Source organism: Elaeis guineensis, chromosome 8 (genome assembly GCF_000442705.2).
Source record: "Elaeis guineensis isolate ETL-2024a chromosome 8, EG11, whole genome shotgun sequence".
NCBI classification, from domain to species: Eukaryota; Viridiplantae; Streptophyta; class Magnoliopsida; order Arecales; family Arecaceae; genus Elaeis; species Elaeis guineensis.
This window is the reverse complement of record NC_026000.2, coordinates 115,184,450-115,191,058: the sequence shown is the minus strand read 5'-3', so window position 1 is coordinate 115,191,058 and position 6,609 is coordinate 115,184,450. Positions and strand designations below refer to the sequence as shown.

Here is a 6,609-nt window from a genome sequence, read left to right as displayed (position 1 = left end):
GGATGTAGTCCAAAAAAAAATCTTAAAGTTATTTGATAATGAAATTATCTATCCCATCCATGATAGTTCATGGGTAAGTCCTGTACAAGTAGTACCCAAAAAGTCTGAGATAAAGGTGATCCAGAATGAAGCAAACGAACTTATCCCAACTAGGACCCGAATGGGATGAAGGGTCTATATAGACTACAGAAAACTGTATGCTGTAACAAGAAAAGATCACTTTTCCTTACCATTTATTCACCAAATGTTAGAGAAATTAGTCGGACAAAAGTTCTATTATTTTCTTGATGGATACTCCAGCTATAACCAGATCTCCATAGCCCCTGAGAATCAGGAAAAGACTATATTTATCTATCCATTTGGAACTTTCATTTATAGATGTATACCCTTTGGGTTATGTAATGCACCGAAAACCTTTCAGAGATACATGATTAGCATTTTTTCTGATATTGTTGAACGATTTCTAAAAAATTTTATGGATGACTTTTTTGTCTTTGGCCTTACCTTCTCTGAATGCTTAGATCATCTAAGATTAGTCCTAGAAAGATGTAAGGAGAAGCACTTGGTTTTCAACTAGAAAAAATACCAATTCATGGTTAGAGAAGGTATAGTTCTTGGTCATGTAGTTTTGAAAAAAAAATTAAAGTGGACAAAGTCAAAGTAGATTTGATTGTAAGTCTTCCACCACCAAAGTCTGTCAAAAAAATTTATTCATTTTTAGGACATGCTGAATTCTATAGAAGGCTCATTGCCAATTTCAGCAAAGTGGCTTGCCCGTTAACAAATTTATTAGTAAAAAAAATCAAGTTTGAGTTCACTCTTGAGTGCCTAGAGTCTTTTGATTTTCTAAAAAGGTACTCATTTCAGCTCCCATCTTCATCCTCCTGTCTAGTTTGAACCTTTTGAACTCCTGTGCGATGCGTCCAATCATGTTGTAGGTACTATTTTAGATCAAATAATTAATAAGCTATCTAGAGTTATTTATTATGCTAACAAAATCTTAAATGATGCGTAGCTTAATTATACTACCACTAAAAAAGAGTTCCTGACCGTTGTCTTTGCCTTAGAAAAATTCAGATCATATTTGGTTGGTGTTGGTGAACGTAGGCAATTTCATGCATGTATTTCAAAATTTTTTCGAATAAATTACAGTGAAAGATAATTAGATTAATCAAATTAATCTAATATGCATATGATCTAATCATTAAATCAATCTATTCTAGGATCTATGACATGATATATTGCATATAAAATTTAAAAAATACATGAAGATAAAATCTGCATGCATACATGTGAGTGATAGATCACATCTACTTCTAATCTGAGTTCAGAACTCGATACCTTTGGATGGATCGATGATCATCACTACTGAGAGACATAGTGAAGGAGATCCTTACTGGTTGCTTGTAGCTGCACATGCATCCAGTCTCTATGAAAAGTCCACTTGAAGCTTCAATCTGATCGATCTTCTTGGGAATGCTAGCTCGCGTGAAGACCTTCTTCTTGATTAATCTGGATCCTTTCTTCAAATCTCTAAATTTTTTAGAGATTGAAGATAGACTTCTAGAGGAGATGAAGAGGTGAAAGAAAGATGGAGAGAAAAATAATTTTTCTCTTATTCTTTCTCTCTTCTCAAACCCTAAGGATCAAAACCCTAGAAACCTAGTTTTTATGCACACCCCAAGCGAAGAGGACTCTCCTCTTCTTTCACACCATGAAACCATGCCCAAGACCTCTCTCAATGTGAAGGCCTCTCTCTCAGGTCTCCTACATGCATAAAAATGAAATAAAACTTCTTTTATTTCAATATGTAAGGAGGTGGGGTGAAGAGTCCTAGAGATCATGGATCTTGATGTGTTGTCTCCCCTACTAAAAAATTCATGCTAAACTATGTCAACAAAAATATGAGATGCCCCTTCTCATATTTTTTTATGGTAAATTAGTTCTCCAACTAATCTCTTACAAAAAATCTTCTTAAAATATTACACATATAAGGAGAAAAAAATAAATTGATGGCAAGATCTTAGAGATAATGTCAAACATTATTGATTTATGTCACAAATTGACATAAAAAGTATCAATTAATATCTAAATTATCTAACTTTATTAAGAAATTGATACTTATTATTATATTTTGTAGAAGAAGAGATCATCAATAGAAAGAACAAGGAAAGAGGATTCCAACGGCGTAAATTTTATGCAAAACGGAGTTAAATTGATCCAAAAATTGAAGAATGAAGAAAGAAGACTCAATTGGGTCAAAACTGAGTCAAATCAGATCAAAATTGGTCAAAAATCAACTAATTTGGTGATCTGGTTAGCCGCCTGGTCCACAACAACAGGTGCATGGACCATGGACCTATCGGCGCACCATAAACCCTCCTAACAACCCTCTAAAACCTCTTAGTCCCACATCTAAAGTTTTGAAAACCTTATAACCCCCAAATGCCTATAAAAAGCCCCCAAAGGCCCTTGTTTTATGTATTTTTCCTTCCGATCAAGCTTGTAACCCTAGATAGTGGGGTTTTTAGCTCTCTTCTCAAGCCTCAAGCTTTGAGGTTTTTGTAATAAATTTTTTTTATATATAAAATCTTATTTTTATGCAATTTCATCTCTTTGCATTATGCAATTTATTTTTCTTGCAATTAGGATAGTTTAATTTATGCAATTTAATTTTATGCAATTAGGTTAGTTTAAATTATGCAGTTTAAATTTATGCAATTAGGATAGTTTAATTTATGAAATTAGGGTAGTTTATTTTTCTGCATTTAAATTTTGCAAGTAGATTTAGATCATGTCTAGCTAAGCATCCCTTCTAGGGTTTGCGATGAAGCTAGATCATGAGTAGGGATTTTACATAGGGTTCTTTCTTTTTCTTAGGGTTTCTTTTTCTTCCTCTTTTGCCAAGAATTTTTGATGAACTACAGTTGGGTCAGAGTCCCTTCATAGTTCATGCTTGATTCAGTGCATAGGAGGAGAAAATCCTAAGGGATCCTAGTTACTACTCCCCTGTAAAGAATCTTGATGGGTTATCGTTGGGCCTTAGTCCCTTCATAATTTATGCTTGGGAAAGACAAGAGGAGTAATCGTTAGGATCAATAAAAAAAATTCTAGATAGAATTCCCTAATCTAGATCTAGTGGATTCAAAAACCCTAGATCCTTAGTCTTATTGTCTTTAGCAAACAACTTTCGACTTTCGATTTTTGTTAAAGCTCGCTTGAGCATAGATTTGAAAATCATTTTTAAACCAAGTCTCTGTGGGATCGACCCGTACTCGCTGGTCGTGCTACTCTGCACACCGTGTACTTGCGGTTTTATTTACAAATTTTAAAATTTGCACATCAAGTTTTTGGCGCCGTTGCCGGGGATTTGGCGTTTTAAATTATTTTCAAATATTTGTTCTTCGTGCTTTATAACTCTTTTTCTTTTTCCTTTAGGTTTCTATATTTAGTTAGTGATTGCTGGAAAACTCAGGTACGCTTCTAATTTCTCTTTTATTATTTTTAGTTAATTACTTTTGCTTTTAGACCTAATCATTTGAATTTACTTAATCACAAAAAAAAAAAAAACAAAACAAAAGATATTTCATAATCGTGAAGTAAAATATCAAAATTAAAAAAAAAATTTCTAAATTAAAATCTTTTACATTCTTGGTCATCTTGTTTATTTGCATTTGTATTTTCATAATTAATCTAAGGGCATCAACCCATTAACAAGATAAGGTGGAGATTTCATTACCCTTCCTTAGCCCAAAAACCATCTCCATCATATTGCATTACCTAGACTTTTAATCTTAAAATCAATTAGACGTCAACCTTAAGGAATTCGAGCTCAATAGGACAAGGAACCCTAAGAGTTCTACCAAGTTTGAGTTGTTTGATTAGTTGGTGTCTAGGCAAGTCCTTGAGGGTGGTTTGTTAAATTGGTTCAGTTGCTGGCCTGACCAACTCGTTTGGTATCTAGAAAGGCAACGATGAGTGAACCTCCCACCTCTTATACTTACCTGGCTAACTAGTTGATCAATCTCCACTTGGAAGGCTTGAAGGGTCATCTTGGAACAGTTAGGAGCTGTCTAGATTTAGGTTAACCCTAGGATAGATTGAGTTTAATTTATTGATTCACTTGTTTGAAAAAAAAAAAATTTAAAATTTAAATTAATTTGGTTACTTTTCTTTAGATTTAGGACTCCTTAGGATCTTCTCTTTAGAACTTTTTCTCTTTTCTTTCTTTTCCTTATACATAAAAATTTTATTAAAAAAAAAAAAATTGTATAAACATCGAGAACCGTACACCTCGTGTGTGGAGAAGAGTGTCGGGTCATCTAGTTAGAATTGAGTCAATTCCTGTTGTTCCAATGGCTGAACCAATCCAACCCATGACCCTTAAGGATTTGTGTTATCCAGTTGGCTCCATCCAACCATCTTGTATCAGGTTGCCACAACCCACAGCTAACAATTTTGAAATCAAACCTCAAATCATAAATATGCTTCCAAAATTCATAGGATTAGAGGATGCTTATATATTTATTAGAGAATTTGAGGAGGTATGTGCAACCATGAAACTGCAATTAACAGAGGATGAGGTCAAACTTAGATTAATCAACTTTGCCCTTAAGGACAATACTAAGAAGTGGCTTTATAGTCTGCCAAACTATTCTGTCACTACCTGGGAGGGCTTTGTGAGAATATTTTTAAAAAAGTATTTTTTCCATCATAAAACAGCTAGGATTAGGAATGAAATAAATCAATTTTACCAACTAGCTGGTGAATCATTTTGGAAGTACTTTGATCGTTTCAAGAATCTTTTGACCCAATGCCCACACCATGGAATAGAAACTTAGAGACTATGCCAGATCATCTATGAGGGGTTAGATTCAAACTCAAGAACCATGCTAGAGTCCATGTGCCAAGGCCAACTTATGGACAAAGAAACTACTGAAGCTTGGCAATTCTTAGAAGACCTAACCGAGAAAAATTTACAGTGGGAAACAACTAGGGAACCTGATAAAGCTACACCTTCAAGAGGAGGAATGCATCAAATTCAACCAACCCTAGCATCAGAGGCCAAGATTGCAACCTTAACACGTAGATTGGAAGCCTTAGAATTACAGAGACCAGCCAATGTAAATCAAATATCTGCACCCATGTGTAAAGGGTGCAATGCACCAGACCATATCTTAGAAGAATGTTCCTACTCGAATGAGTGTGCACAGGTGAATGCCACCTATCAAGGACCATTGAACAATCCTTATGCACCCACATATAACCCAGGTTGGAGGAATCACCCAAATTTCTCATGGTCCCAGAATCCTAATGTAGGCAATCCAAATTTCAATCAGCAAAATCTAAGCTCCAACCTAGTAATGAACAACCCGCCAGGCTTCCATGATAATGACAAAAAAATTACCTCTTTAAAGAAAAGCCTAGAAGCCATGATGAAGACACATACCAGCTTTATGTAAACCACGGGTCAACTCATAAATAATAACACCCAAGCTATAGCCCGTCTGGAAATGCAAGTAAGTCAGCTGGCTTCGACCATTAGTGAATGAGAACATGGTAGGTTACCTAGCCAACCTGAGCCAAATCCTAGGAACCAAAATGGTCCACGACCCCAACAAGGAAACCAAGTTAATGGTGTAAATGCCATTCATACCTTAAGATCAGGAAAACAAATAGACAATAAGGTAGTTGCACTTGATGATATAGATGACTCATCTGCCGAGTCACCTTCTAAAACTACTACCTTTCAACCTCAAGCACCAGAAACTGAAAATTCACCTAGTCCAGTACTTAAAAGTCCTAGAGCTCCTTTTCCAAACAGACTGAAATCCAATAAATCTGAACATTTAGACAAAATTTTAGAGGTATTTAAACAAGTCCAAGTTAATATTCCTCTTTTAGATATAATCCATCAGGTTCCAACTTATGCCAAATTTTTAAAAGATCTCTGCACTAGGAAAAGGACCACTAATGTACCAAAGAAAGCATTTTTGGCTGCAAGTGTCAGTTCATACCTATCTAGCCATGTGCCAATTAAATATAAGGACCCTGGAGCTCCAACAATTTCTTGTGTTATTGGAGAAACCAATATAAAAAAGGCCTTGCTAGATCTAGGAGCTAGTGTGAATATCCTTCCATATTCAGTGTATGAACAACTAGGATTAGAAAAACTTCAACCTACTGGGATCACATTACAGTTAGCCGATAGATCTCTCAGGATCCCTAAGGGAATGGTCGAGGATGTTCTGATAAAGGTTGAAAATTTTATTTTTCCTGTAGATTTTATTGTTTTAGAGACTGAGCCAGTTGCGAATCCTAAAGGACATATACCTGTCATTTTAGGAAGACCATTCTTAGCTACGGCCAATGCTGAAATCAATTGTCGAAATGGTCTAATGAAGTTATCCTTTGGGAATATGACCATTGAGCTTAATATTTTTAACTTAGAACAGGAATCCTCTTCTCATGTTGATGTCAATGTAGTCCAAGATGGTATTTATGAATCCATTGACATTAGTGATGATGAAGTCGACCTAGAGTCTAACCCCTGGTTAATCCATGAGTCTGAGGATGTCAATGAAATACTTAAAGAAAATCAGATTAATC

General features: G+C 35.2%; 1 non-coding gene across 1 annotated transcript; it reads right to left on the bottom strand.

The window, feature by feature from the left end:
• Positions 1-4,724: 4,724 nt before the first annotated feature.
• Positions 4,725-4,831, bottom strand: LOC140851361 (small nucleolar RNA R71). Its single transcript, XR_012134113.1, has one exon. It is a non-coding gene; the product is annotated as a small nucleolar RNA R71 (small nucleolar RNA).
• Between the last annotated feature and the right edge of the window lie 1,778 nt (positions 4,832-6,609).